Below are 14,372 nucleotides of genomic sequence, written 5' to 3' on the forward strand. Positions count from 1 at the left end.
GTATGTTTTGGGAACAGAAAAGCTTGTAGTGATTTGGAATGGAACTTCTTTGGAAAAGCGTGCCTTATATAATTGTATTGTGTTGTCCTCCAATGTTAAGGAAGCTTCAGGCTTTCTTCAGAGCATTTACCATTTATTTGCTATTCGTTTATTTAGGTCTTCCTGAAATTGTTCCTGTCTAGTACAAGTTCTTAGCCTCATTCCAGACGCACCCCTCCTTTTTATTTTTCCCTCCTGGAGAAAACCTTTACTCATAAGATTGTCTGTATTCTTTCCCTGTATTGCATTGCTTAGAACTTGTACTACTATTTTGTAATAGTACTCCCTATGCCCTGGGTATTCTGTTTTTCTCTAATCTAAGCTGGCTTAAAAAATTTTTTTTAAATTGAAGCTTAATATAAAGTAATGTTTCATAATGCCATCTTCATACACATGTCACTACTTTGTTCTAATTCATTTCCCTCACCATTGCCCTCTCCCATGCCTCTTCCCTTACTTTCTGTTTGTTCCTCCTGCTTTCTAATGCATATGTTCCACATTTGTTTCCAACCTCCCTTTAGATTTCTCCTCTACTTTTCTAGTTTTGTGGCCTACAAACATACATATAAATAACTATTTTAATTTTGCTTTTGTATATGAGTGAAAACGTGGTATTTGTCTTTAAACAAGTCTATCTTATTTCAAAATGTATACATTCCTGTAAATGTTACAATTTCATTTTTCTTTATGGATGTATGAAATTCCATTTAGCCAGTGTACCATATTGTGTTCATTCATTCACTTTAATGGACACACCTAGGCTAGCTATATTTTCCTGGCTGTATTGAATATCACAGCAGTAGAAATGGATATGCAAGTATTTATGTGGTATACTGACTTGAAACCCTTATGGTTATATACTTAAGAGTATGATAGCTGGGCTAGATAACAGCCATGTACTTGGCCAGAACTCAAATCGTGTGTACATGGGAAATTTAGGAGATTTTCCCCAAACAGAGGGTAGGATCACCTGAGTATACTACACACTAACAAACTGCTGAGAAAGAGCAGAACTGCCAAGGCCATCTTGTCCAGTAAGAAATGACAAGATCATTCTGTTTTTAGTTCTTTGAGGAGCCTCCATAACTGATTTCTATAATGGCTATGCAATTTACATTCCTCTAAAACAGTTCCTTTTCCCCTACATCCTTAATAGCACTTGGTGGTGTGTGTGTGTGTGTGTGTGTGTGTGTGTGTGTGTGTGTGTGTGTGTGTGTTGGGAAGAGGATGGGGGTTGAGACAGGGTCACACTAGCCCTAGCTGGCCTGGAACTGGCTATGTAGACCAGGCAGCCCTTGAATTTATAGATCTGCCTGTCTCCAACTCCTCTGAGTGCTGGATTAAGGGCATGAACGGCTATGCCCAACTTTCCCTGTATTAGCCTCTCTATTCACTCTAGTGATAATAATAGACTGTGTTGGGGATTTAGCTCAGTGGTAGAGCGCTTGCCTAGCAAGCAGCAAGACCCTGGGTTCAGTCCTCAGCTCCAGAAAAAAAAAAAATAGACTGTGTTGTGTGGAGATTTATAAAGGCCTCCTGTGAACCTCCCTCCTGAAGATTGTAATGTCAATCACAGTCTTTCCATCTCTTTCTTTCTCTCTCTCTCTCTCTCTCTCTCTCTCTTTTTTTTTTGAAACAGGGTTTTCTCTGTGTAGTTTGCACCCTTCCTGGAACTTGCTTTGGAGACCAGGCTGGCCTCGAACTCACAGAGATCTGCCTGCCTCTGCCTCCCGAGTGCTGGGATTAAAGGCGTGCGCCACCACCACCTGGCTCCTTTTCTTGTTTGCCTCCTAACCATCTGGCATCTAGTTCCAAGGGATCCAGCATCCGTACAACAGGCAGGAACACGGTGCATGTTCATACACATAGGCAAACCAATCATACACATAAAATAATGAAATCTTAAACTTCAATTTCAGAGCAAATTTAGTTCATAGAAGGTACAGAAGTTTTCTAAGTAGTCTAAACCTTCAGATACATAGCCCCACAAGCCACCCTGATTGTAGTACATTAGTTTCTAGAGTCCATAGTTTACTTTAGGGGTAGCTCTTACATATTCTGTAGAACTAGAATAATTCTTAATGAGATGTGATTTATCTACCCTTATATCAACATACTCTACTTTTTTTTCTTTTACTGCCTTTGCTATTAAAAAATTGTATCTTTTTGAAAGTAATGTTACAACACTAGCTTTATCTAGTTTTTGCATATTTTCCATTTTTCAATATACTTGTTCTTTAGATTTGTCTCAGAACATTTAAAAATCCTGATGACTAGAGATGAAGTTTTACCATGTTTTTCTTTCTGGCTTATTGCCTTTTTTGGAATTTTATTTTATTTTATTTTTGGTTTTCCGAGACAGGGTTTCTCTGTGTAGCTTTGCACCTTTTCCTGGAACTCACTTGGTAGACCAGGCTGGCCTCAAACTCACAGAGATCTTCCTGGCTCTGCCTCCCGAGTGCTGGGATTAAAGGCGTGCGCCACCACCGCCCTGCGAATTTTATTATTTTTAATAGAGAAAAATCTAGTCTTTGTCTATGTGTGAGTAACAACATCTATACCTTTATATTTATTTAAAATGGGATTACTGTGTAACCTAGGCATGTTTGAAACCTTGTATATCTGGCTGGCCTGCTACCAGAATGTTGGGATCAGACACAAGTCACTATCTTGGCAAGTGTGTACTTTTCACATTTTATAGAAAATACAAAAAGTGAGTTTACCAACATTTCTTTATTTGTATTTTAATTTTATATGTGTTTGCTTGCCTGCATGTATGTATGTGCACCATATGTGTGTTTTGTGCCACGGAAGCCAGAGGAGGCATATCCCTGGAACTGGAGTTTACAGTTTGCCATGTGAATGCCAGGAAGTGAACCTGCTCTAAAGGAGCAGGAAGTGTTAATAAGGGCTGAGCCATCTCTCCAGCCCCTTGATGTATTTCTTCTTAACATTTAACTTTACCATACTGAAGAAAATATAACTTTATAGCCTTCTGGCTTTATTGTTGCTATTGAGAAGTCAATTTGTCAGAAAACACCTCACAACTCACCTCCCTCTCTGTTTCTGCTACATTATATTATTAATCTAGTATATTTAAGTAGTTCCATCCACATGATTGGCATTAGATGTTCTTACCAGTTGAACCATTTTACCATGTGTAATCTGTCAATTTAATGGAGAATTTTAGATGAAGATTATGGAGATTAAGGACTTTTTGTTTTGGTGTTTGTACTGTTTGTTTATTTACTGGTAGTTGTAGGTCTTTATGGAGTTTGAATCCAGTGAAGTGATAAAATAGTAAGCTTTTTGTAAGACTACTTTTATTTATTTCTCAGCTCTTCTCACTCTTTTAGAGGAATCCTGAAGGTTATGTATTCCTATTTTAAAGGTAGAGACTTATTTTAAGTCCTTGACATTCTTTCTTAAGCAAGAATGACATGTCACAAGGAAGGGTGGCTGTTTCATTTGCTGTGGAGTTGTTGCATTGTACTGTCCTTTATGTGTTACCTTAGTTCTTACTCTTGTAAGATTTAGTAATTTTCTCTATGCTGTGTTGTGTAGTTACAGCTTTGGTTATTCTCTGGCTGTGGCTTCATTTCTGGATTTAGGCATGTAAATCCACATGCCATTATTACTGTGGTTCTTTAATTTTCTAGTAGTACTATTATAGGACTCATTGGCCCATTTAAAATTTGCCGTTAATGTAACCAGTGAGTATACTGTTGTGCCAAATAAGTATATTTAATTTACCATATACCAAATTAGTATATTTAATTCATAGTTTGAAGCTCACATGCTTAAGATACTGAGAATGCCCGGCTGGAGAGATGTCTCAGAAGTTAAGAACAGGGAATCTGGTGTTTGGTTTGGCACCCAGCCGCCATGTGGCAGCCTACAACCATCTATAACCTCCAGTTCCAGGGTATCTAACCCTCTGCAGGTAGCAGACACTGTATGTGGTATACAGTCAAGCATGCATTAATACATAAAATAAAGCATATGGTCTCTGAGCCCATGTCTGTTATCTCAGCACTTAGGAAGTGGAGGAAGCAAGATTTCCTCAGTTAACTAGCAAGTTTAAAGACAGCCTGTGGGCTACATGACTCAAAAACAAAAGCCAAACAAACAAAAAACAAAATGGAGATGAGCCTATGGCTCAGCTTAGTTGGTAGAGTTCTTGTTAAGTGTGCACAGAGCCCTTACTTCAACCTCCAGTACTGTTTATGATAGCGTGATTCCACTACTTTCCTGTCACCTAGCACTTATGGTAGTAGGGTGAGTTCAAGGCTGTGCTTCACATAATAATGATTTAAATGAGCCCTATCTCAAAAAGCATAACACAGAAGAAACAGAAGGGGGAGATGTGACAAAGAAGATGCACATTAAATGTCTATTCCATAATGAAAACCTGTAGACATTGCATAGGATATGGTAACTTGTTCACATTTTTCTCTTTCTCTCTCCCTCTCTTTCTGTCTATCCTCCCTCCATTCCCCTTCCTGCTTTCTGTCTCTCAATCTTCACTAAAAATACTAAAGTTTTCTTTCTTCAATTTTGAAAGTTGCTTCTTAAGTAGGTGGTACCGTTTCATGAGTCAATGTAATATGAACTGGCTTTGGGTCTGCTCAAGATTATTAGGGTTACTAAATTACAGGCTTGTCCCCTAGTCTATCAAATAACATTTCTGTGATTTAAAATTCTGTAAAAGTATTAGCAATCTTTTGTTCCTTTGGACTATTTGACTATCATATCCTAAAATTATAATTTTCTATGTGCCAAAGAAAGGGCTGAAATTCTTTATAATAACTCCCCACCCCAGCATTTTTTTTTCTTATATTCATTGTCTTGATGAAATAGCCCAGGCTGGAATTGGACATAATGCTCATTACCACCTCGGCCTCTTGAATGCTGGGAGAGCTATCATGCTTCTTGATAGTTTGCTTAGAATAAGGAAGGACAAACAGTTCTTTTGTATGGAATTGGGTCAAATTATAAACTCTACTTTCCTATCATAGTTTAAAAAGGTCTTAAAAATCCATTCAACAAATTTAGTTATGATCTGGCAGTGGCCAGGGTAAGATGGAGAAGATTAGCTATGATTCATCTGTTTTTTGTTTTATTTTGTTTTTTTTTTTTTTTTTTGGCACCAGCTTCTATAAAGATTTCCTCCCCTTGTAAATAGATGTACTGAAAGAATTGATTGCCAGTTTGTTTTGAGGCTTTAAAAAATTGGACTTTATGAGATGGTTCATTTCAGTATAGTACTATGCAAGTGGAAATAGGATCCGAGTAACCCGGTATACAGCAAGTCTGTCTCAAAAACAACAAAAATGAAAGATTGGGCTTATTTATTATGATTTATTTTTTGAGACAGTTCTCACTATGTAGTGTTGGCTGGCCTGGAACTCTATATAATGTAGTCTTCAAATTCAGAGATCCTCTACCTTCCTCTACCTCAGCAGGACTGGAAGGATGTGTGCTACCATACCCGACTTGGATTTATTTATTATACAAACTGTTCTATGATTAAAGTATAGGCTTGGGCTGGAGAGATGGCACAGTGGTTAAGAGCACCGACTGCTCTTCCAGAGGTCCTGAGTTCAATTCCCAGCAACCACATAGTGGCTCCCAACCACCTGTAATGAGATCTGGTGCCCTCTTCTGGCCTTCAGGGACACATGCAGGCAAAGTACTGTACACATAATAAATAAATAACTCTCTAAAAAAAAATTTAAAGTATAGGCTTAAAAAAAAATCTGGCCGGGCGGTGCTGGCGCATGCCTTTAATCCCAGCACTCGGGAGGCAGAGCCAGGCAGATCTCTATGAGTTCGAGGCCAGCCTGGGCTACCAAGTGAGTTCCAGGAAAGGCGCAAAGCTACAGAGAAAACATGTCTTGAAAAACAAAACAAAACATATCAAAACAAAAAAATCTGTGTAGATAGGTGTGTGTATGTCTACATTTGGAGATATATATTTGAGTAAAGGTGCTTTTGGACAGTTGTTGACAAGTGTTGGGAGCCAAATTCTGGTCCCAAATATTGTCTTGTTTTACGAAACATTTTTTGAGAATGGCCTTTTCAGTTTCACCTTTTTATACCATAATTACCACTTTGTAAGCTTAGTCTGATTTCACAGCAAGATCTACTATAACTCTAGGATATCTGGGACTATTGCTCAGTTTACTGTAATGAACTGCTTTCATGGTACTATTAAGATACTGCAGTTTTAGTTTCCATTGTTTGTTACAGCAGAACCATAAAGTAGGCATGATATGTTGCTTTTTTTTTTTTTTTTTTTTTTTTCAAAGACAGGATTTCTCTCTTTAACAGTACTGTTTGGAACTCACTCTGTAGACCAGGCTTGCCTGAAATGCAAGATCTGCCTACCTCTGCCTACTGAGTGTTGGAATTAAAGGCGTGTGCCACCACCTCCAGGCTACTTTTTATTATTTTTAAAGTTTGTTTCTGTGTGTCCATGAGTGCATATGAATTGGGGTTAGGGCAGCTGACTCTTCTTCCAACTTGGGCTTGCCAGAAAGTACTTTGACCTGGTGAGCCATTTTGCTGGCCCTAAAGTTTTTATTCATTGTGTATGCTTGCTCCTTAGGCTAAAAGAGGGCATTGGATCCATTGAACTGGAGTTCCAAGTAGTTTTGAGTTGCCTAATGTGGATACTGGAAATCAACAAGTCCTCTAGATGAGCAACAAGTGCTCTTAATCACTAAGCCATCACTCTAGCCCAAAATTTCTGACCTTTTATAGCACACTCATAGTCAAGTTACACAGTATAATAAGGTAGTATAGCTTGCTGCTCCACATTTCTTCTCTATTATATTGTGTGTATCTAATTAGACATTTTACCTCCTTTTTTTCTTACAGTGAATGGTAGTGTCTAGTAAGGGTATGTCCTTCAAGACGTACGAGTGCGCAAATATACCAAAGAAAACCGACCTGACATGACAGAAATACATGGTAGCTCACAACTATAACTCCAGTTCCAGGGGATCTGACACCCTCTTCTAACTTCCATAGGCACCAGGCATGTACATGGTGTGCACACATAGAGGCAAAACACTCAACTAAATCTTCAATTTTTAAATGAACTGCAAAGAAAAATAAAACTGCTATTGGACTTTATTATTTTTATGAACTTGATTCCCTTATTAAGACACTGAATTTTGTGCTAAATTTTGGCAAAGAAACACAATGAAAGTACATCTGGAACAGGTGGTACCTATCTTTAGTCCTGGCTATTCTTGAGCCTGAAGGATCCCTTCAAATTATACAGATGAGACCAGACAGGGTAACATGGTAAGAACCATTTCAAAAGAGGGCAGAAAAGCACTAAAAACATTTCTTGTTTACTTTCTGAGTACCAAATAGCATTAAATGTTTCATAAAATAAAAGAGAGTTAACTCCCATCAGTCCCTTTGTTCAATTACAGACGTCCTTTGGTGGAAGCTGTCTTAGGATATTTGATTACCATTTATTCAGATTTTTTTGGTTTTTTTTGGTTATTATTCTGAATACTGCTTACGACCTAATACTTAGCCGGGCGGTGGTGGCGCACGCCTGTAATCCCAGCACTCGGGAGGCAGAGGCAGGTGGATCTCTGTGAGTTCAAGGCCAGCCTGGGCTACAGAGCTTGTCCAGGACAGGCTCCAAAGCTATAGAGAAACCCTGTCTCAAAAAACCAAAAAAGAAAAAGAAAAAAAGAAGAAGAAAAAGGACCTAATACTTGACTTTTGTTGTTGTTCACTCAGTAATTTTTAAGTTATTATAGAAAGAAATTTTGTTAAGCATAGTACCGTTAAAAAAAAAATACTGCTTCCTCAAGGGCTAGTGAAGGCAGATCACTTAGATAATAAGACTTGCCTGGCATGTGTGAAAAGTTCTAGGTTCCATTCTCTCAAAAAAATGTATATCTTTCTGGAGCTAGACAGACGTCTCAGTGGTTTAGAGCACTTGCTGCTTTTCAGTTCCTGATACCTGTATCAGGTGACTCAAAACTGACTGTAGTGTAACTTCAACTCCAGGAGATCCAATACCCTCTCTCTCTTCTAGCCTCCACAGTAATCCATACACATGAGACAAACAAATATACCCAATATACATAAAATAAATAATTTTTTTAAAAAAATATAGCTTAGAATATAAATTTATTCTACCCAGTTTAATATTAAATTTTTAAAGTATCTGCCTAGCATTCCCATAGGTATTTTTTAAGGTTACAATGCTTTAATTATGAGCATGTGTAATCTTTGGATATGAACACTGAGTAACAGACACAGAGTCTGTTAAGATGATCTAGGCTAGCCTGGTCTACAGACCAAGTTCCAGGACAGCCAGGCCTACTCAAAGAAACTCTGAGGTAGAGAGGGAGGGAAAGATAGACTTGGAAGTACAGGAGCTGGAGTTATAGGCATAAGCCATCTGACATGGGTGCTAGTGTTATGGAATAAACTTTCTGTACACTATGAATATGTGTCATTCTGATTGGTTTAATAAAACCTGAACAGCCAATAGGTAGGCAAGGTTTTCAGGTACAGAGGATGCTGGAAGAAGGGAGGAGTAGCCAGACAGAGAGGAAACAGCATGGGCAGTACAATGTAAAGGTAGTAAAGCCATGATACAAAAAGCACATTGATTAAAAAAAAAAGTTATTTTAAGTTGTAAGAGCTAGTTAGTAACAAGCCAAGCTATGGATTGAGCTTTCATAGAAAGAAACCTCCAGTTATTTGGGAACAGTCTGGTGGGACAGAAATGTCTGCCTACATGCTAGGATCTGAATCAGGTCCTCTAAAACACCCTTAATAAGGGGAAGAACAGAAGTTCTTAACCAATGAGCCATCACTTCAGTCACTCACAAACTACTATGTTTACTTTTCATTTGTCTTTCAGGCTGGGCATAGAAATAGAACCCAGAACCTACTGAGTCACATCTCCAGCCCACCTGGTTCATCTTAATAAAAGTGAATAAAAAAACAAGAGGATTTTATCTTATTTACTTTGGTTTGTTTAAGGCAGAGTCTTGGGCTAGAGATAGTTCAGACATTAAAAAAGCACTGCTCCCCTTCCAGAGTACAAGGTTTGATTCCTAGCAGCTACATGGTAGCTCAAAATTGTTTGCTGATCTACAGTTCCAGGGACACCAGACAAAACATACATACACCTATGCACATTAAGTTTTTTAAAAAAAGAAGACAGAGTCTCTCTCTGTAGCATAAATTGCCCTCAAACTGATTATATAGTCCAGACTAACTGAATTTGCAACAATTCTCCTGTAAAAATGCTGGAATTGCTGGCATAAACCTCTTGCAAAATTCTTGTGTCGATTTCTAAATGCAAAAAGCTTGCTTTTATAATACCTATAGACGGGCGTTGGTGGCAAATGCCTTTAATCCCAGCATTCAGGAGGCAGAGGCAGGTGGATCTTTGTGAGTTCGAGGCCAGCCTGGTCTACAGAGCAAGATCCAGGAAAAGCGCAAAGCTAAACAGAGAAACCCTGTCTCAAAAATACAAAAACAAAACAAAACAAAACCAAAAAAATGGAATACCTATAGAATGCTGCTCATGATAAATACTATATTCCAGCCAGGCAGTGGTGGCATACACCTTTAAATCCCAGCACGGGAGGCAGAGGCAGATGGATCTCCAGGTCAGCCTGGTCTACAAAGTGAGTTCCAGAACATCAGATAGCCTGGGCTACACAGAGAAACCTGTTTTGGGGGAAAGGAAGGAAGAAAGTAAAGGGGGAGAGGAGAGAGGAGAGAGAAAGAGAGGGGGAGAGAGAATACTGTATTCCTATATAATTCTTTTTTTTTTCCTTTTCATTTGAGGAAGAGTTTTGGAGTGCTGATAATTAAACCTAGACCTTTACATGTACTAAGTACACTTTCTGCCAAACATGACCAAACAACTCCTGTGTCAACGATATGAAACACAACAAAACTCCAAGAACAGATTGTTTTCACTGCTTTTCATATTCCTCCAGTAATGTTGGCAAACAGAAATGCGATGGATATGTATTGGTAAACTGCCATCTAGTTAAAAAAAAAAAAAAAAAATACAAGCTACTATCAATTTACCAAAGTTGTCTTGTGCCTTAATTCCTTAATAGTGAGCTCAGGATATAGTTCAGTCGGTAAAGTACTCTACCCAGCATACACAAAACCCTCTCCAGTACCAAATAAACCAAGGTGATTCATACCTATAATCCTAACACTGAGGAAGTGGAGGCAGAAGATCAACAGGTCTTTCTGCCCTATATCTTTAAAAAAAAAAAAAAAAAATCCTTACAAGTACCTTATTTGGTGCTGAAGAGATTGCTCAGTGGTCAAGAACACTTGTTGCTCTTGCAGAGGACCTAGATTCAGTTCCCAACACCCACATGATAGCTCACAATCATCAACTTCAATTCCAAGGGCTCTAATACCCTCTTCTGACCTCATGAAGACCAAGCATACACTTTTGGACAAACATACATGAAAGCAAAACATTCATATACAAAAAGTTTTTAAACATTTAATTTTGTTGAATATGGTGGTACATGTCTGTAATCCAATCACCAGGACCTGGAGATAGAAGTTCAAAGTCATCTTTGGCTCCAAATTTCAGGCCAGCCTGGGCTACATGAGAGACTTTTTCACCACCACCAAAAAGGAAAAAAACGAAGCAGCTAATTTTAATAAATCTAACTGAAAATTTCAATATCCTACAATAGCTACAAACTTAGAATAAAGTTAAAATAACCAGGAGTGGTGACATACACCTTTAATCCCAGCCCTGGGAGGCAGAGGGAAGAAGATCTATCTTTGTGAGCTTGGGGTTAGCCTAGCCTACACAGTGAGATCCATGACAGCCAAGACTACATAAAGAGACCATGTCTCAGGGAAAGAAAAAAAAAAGAAATTCTATTTTTCATAAGAACTGTCACATCAAAAAAGAAAACTATAGCTGACACTATATGTTATAGTGGCATAACATTTGTGCCAGACACTACAAGAATTAAAAAAGATTTCTACTCTTCATGTCAAAAGATTTAAAAAATAAAATAAAGAGGACAAAGATTGTATATGGAGAGATGGCTCAGTAGTTAAGCTGCTCTTCATAGTGTGTGAATTAAATTTCCTAGCCCCTACATGGCAGCTCACAATTGTATGTAACTCTAGTTCTAAGGGAACCAAAATCATCTTCTGGTTTCCACAGGCAACAGGTACACAAATAGTATACAGTCATACAAACATCATACCCATATACATAAATAAAATATTATATTAAAAAGTCAAAGATTGAGCTAGGAATAATTTAGTGGTTGAGTCCATGCCTAACAATGTGAAGTCCTAAATTCAGGAGAGGTCAAAGATTCAGTACTACCTGTTAGAACATCCCTGTAATCCTAATATTCAGGCACCAAACCACTAGGGACCATTTTGCTTGCCTTTAGTTCTTTAATCCCAGCACTCAGGAGGCAGAGGTGGGCTCATCTCTGAGTTCCAGGCCTGGTCTATAGAGCAAATTCCAGGAAAGCCAGGGCTACACTGAAACCCTGTGGGAGTAAGGGGTAGGGATCCTGGTCAGTTGCATATTATTCTTTAATTGTCCATTATTTGAACACAAATAATAAAGTTAGCTTTTATTTTTGAAATGTTCTTGCCATGTAACTGAGGTAATCTCTCATCCTCTTATGTAGCACACACTACAGTTACACTATAGTTATCATTTAAAGCTACAGTAATGTTTTGGTATATTACAAAAGCTTAGTTTCCCACACTAATTTATGTTAATTAACTCATCATTTTAGTTTGTTTATTTTTAGAAGGATGCATTTATTTCTGTAAATACAGCGTTGTCATACATGGATTTTTTTTTTCTTTTTCTTTTCTAGATAGGGTTTCTCTGTAGCTATGTGCCATTCCAGGAACTCACTCTACTGTAGCCCAGGTGGGCCTCATACTCATAGGGATCCGCCTGGCTCTGCCTCCCAAGTGCTGGGATTAAAGGCCTGTGCTTTAATTAAATGCCATACATGGATTTTTAAAGCTATATATAAACTGAAGTGTAATAAACTCTCTTTGGGGTCATCAACACCTCCCAAATCATGACAGAGAGACTTAGTAGTTATGTATGAATGCTTAGCCTTAGCTTAGGCTTATTTCTTTCTTTTTTATTTATTTTTTTGGATTTTTGAGACAGGGTTTCTCTGTAGCTTTGCGCCTTTCCTGGAACTCACTTGGTAGCCCAGGCTGGCCTTGAACTCACCGAGATCCACCTGGCTCTGCCTCCCGAGTGCTGGGATTAAAGGCGTGCCCCACCACCGCCCGGTTTAGGCTTATTTCTTGCTAGGTCTTACAACTTAACCTGTTTTTCTTCATTCTGCGTTTGTCTCTATGTTTGTTTTTTACCTTTCTTTCATTCTGTATGTCCTATTCTGTGTCTGTCTGACCCTGGGAGTCTTTTTCTCCTTTGTTCTCTCTTCTCCTCCTCCCTAGCCTAGATTTTTTTTCCTCCTACTTATTCTCTCTGCCCGCCAGCCCTCCCTCCCCACAACCCCTCTACTGCCTAGGGGCATTCAGCTTTTTTAAAAGATGTTATTTATTATGTATACAGTGTTCTGCCTGCATGTGTCCCTGCAGGCCAGAAGAGGGCACCGGATCTCATTACAAGTGGTTGTGAGCCACCATGTGGTTGCTGGGAATTGAACTCAGGACCTCTGGAAGAATAGCCAGTGCTCTTAACCGCTGAGTCATCTCTCCAGCCCCCATAGCTTTTTTTTTTCCCTTGGAGACAGGGTTTCTCTGTGTAGCTTTATGAGTTTCCTGGATCTCGCTCTGTAGAAGGCCTCCAACTCATAAAGATCCTAAAGATCCGCCTCTGCCTCCCAAGTGTTGGGATTAAAGGCGTGCACCACCACCACCACCACCACCCGGCCTAAAGTGTCTTTCTTTTTTTGTTTTTTGGTTTTTCTAGACAAGGTTTCTCTGTGCAGTTTGGGTTCCTGTCCTAGACTAGCTCTGTTTTGTTTTGTTTTGTTTTGTATTTTAGGACAGGGTTTTTCTGTGTAACAGCTCTGGATCTCACTCTGTAGACCAGGCTGGCCTCGAACTCACAGAGATCCACCTGCCTCTGCCTCCCAAGTGCTGGGATTACAGGTGTGTGCCACCACCGCCTGCATCAGCTTTTTATTAGACCAATCAGGTGCCTTAGATAGGCAAGGTGAAAACAGCAACACATTTTCATGTAATTAAACAAATGCAGCATATAAACAAATGTAACACACCTTTAACATAGTTTAAAGTAATCTTCCATAACACTGAAGTATCTGTAAATGAGCCTTCAAGACTTGAGTTAGAGCATTTCAGTGTATATTTAAGCATCTCTTTGCCTATCATAGCTGGTGTGAGTTCTACCCTGACTTAAATTCCTGTTCACTGTACTGTGGGCGGTACTCTGAAATAAATAAGAGTACCTTGTGCTGCCTTAAGATGAACCCAGTTTCATCTGATGGTCTGGAAACCCAAAATTAGTTCTCACAGCCCATCTGAAATATACTGTTGAGTTGTAACGTAAGCAACTTTGTGTCCTTAGAGAGGATCATGTGGAGCATCTCTCTTTACTTTTTCCTCCCAAACTTAAGTGCTTGTAGTTGTCTTGTTAACAGAAATACACAAGAATGTTAACTTCCAACTTTATTATTTTTTGTTTTGTTTTTAATTCCTTGTGTTCTTGGAACTTAGAAGCATCCTTGCTCTTTTGTTTCCCGTATTGTAACTTTTGTAATGTGTACTTAACTTCTAATAGGTTCTGTAAGATTTTTAGTCTTCATTTACTATTGTTTTACTTAGTGTACATTCCATTTTATACAATTAAGTTCTTTACTCCTTAACTACTCCACCAACCCCTACCCTCATCCTCTTGGTACTGGGGACAGAGACCTGGAATTGCTTTTGTTAGGTACATTTGCTCTAACACTCAGTAAAATCTCTAACCCTTAACAGCTCCCCCCCCCCCCCACCCCTTCTGCACAAGGTTTCTCTGTGCAGCCCTGACTGTCCTGGAACTCACTCTGTAGACTAGGCTGCCCTGGAACACACACACACAGGTCACCTGCCTTTGCCTCCTGAGTGCTGGCTGAGATTAAAGGTGTGGGCCACAAGTTAAGTTTACCCTTAACTTCTAAACTAGATCTTTGGTGATAGTGGGACCAGTAGGGGATCCTCCCTCCCCCAATCTTTCTCCTCAATATATATATATTTTTTAAATGACCCTGTCTTGTTATATAATGTTGCCCAAGATGGCCATAAACTCTGATCCTCTTGCTTGGGTACTT

At 38.9% G+C, this 14,372-nt stretch overlaps 1 protein-coding gene across 1 annotated transcript in view; it reads right to left on the reverse strand.

The window, feature by feature from the left end:
• Trip12 (thyroid hormone receptor interactor 12) overlaps positions 1–14,372 on the reverse strand; it is a 114,400-nt gene that overhangs the window by 98,678 nt on the left and 1,350 nt on the right. The gene's annotated exons all lie outside the window — the stretch shown is intronic.

Source organism: Onychomys torridus, chromosome 23, assembly GCF_903995425.1.
Source record: "Onychomys torridus chromosome 23, mOncTor1.1, whole genome shotgun sequence".
NCBI classification, from domain to species: Eukaryota; Metazoa; Chordata; class Mammalia; order Rodentia; family Cricetidae; genus Onychomys; species Onychomys torridus.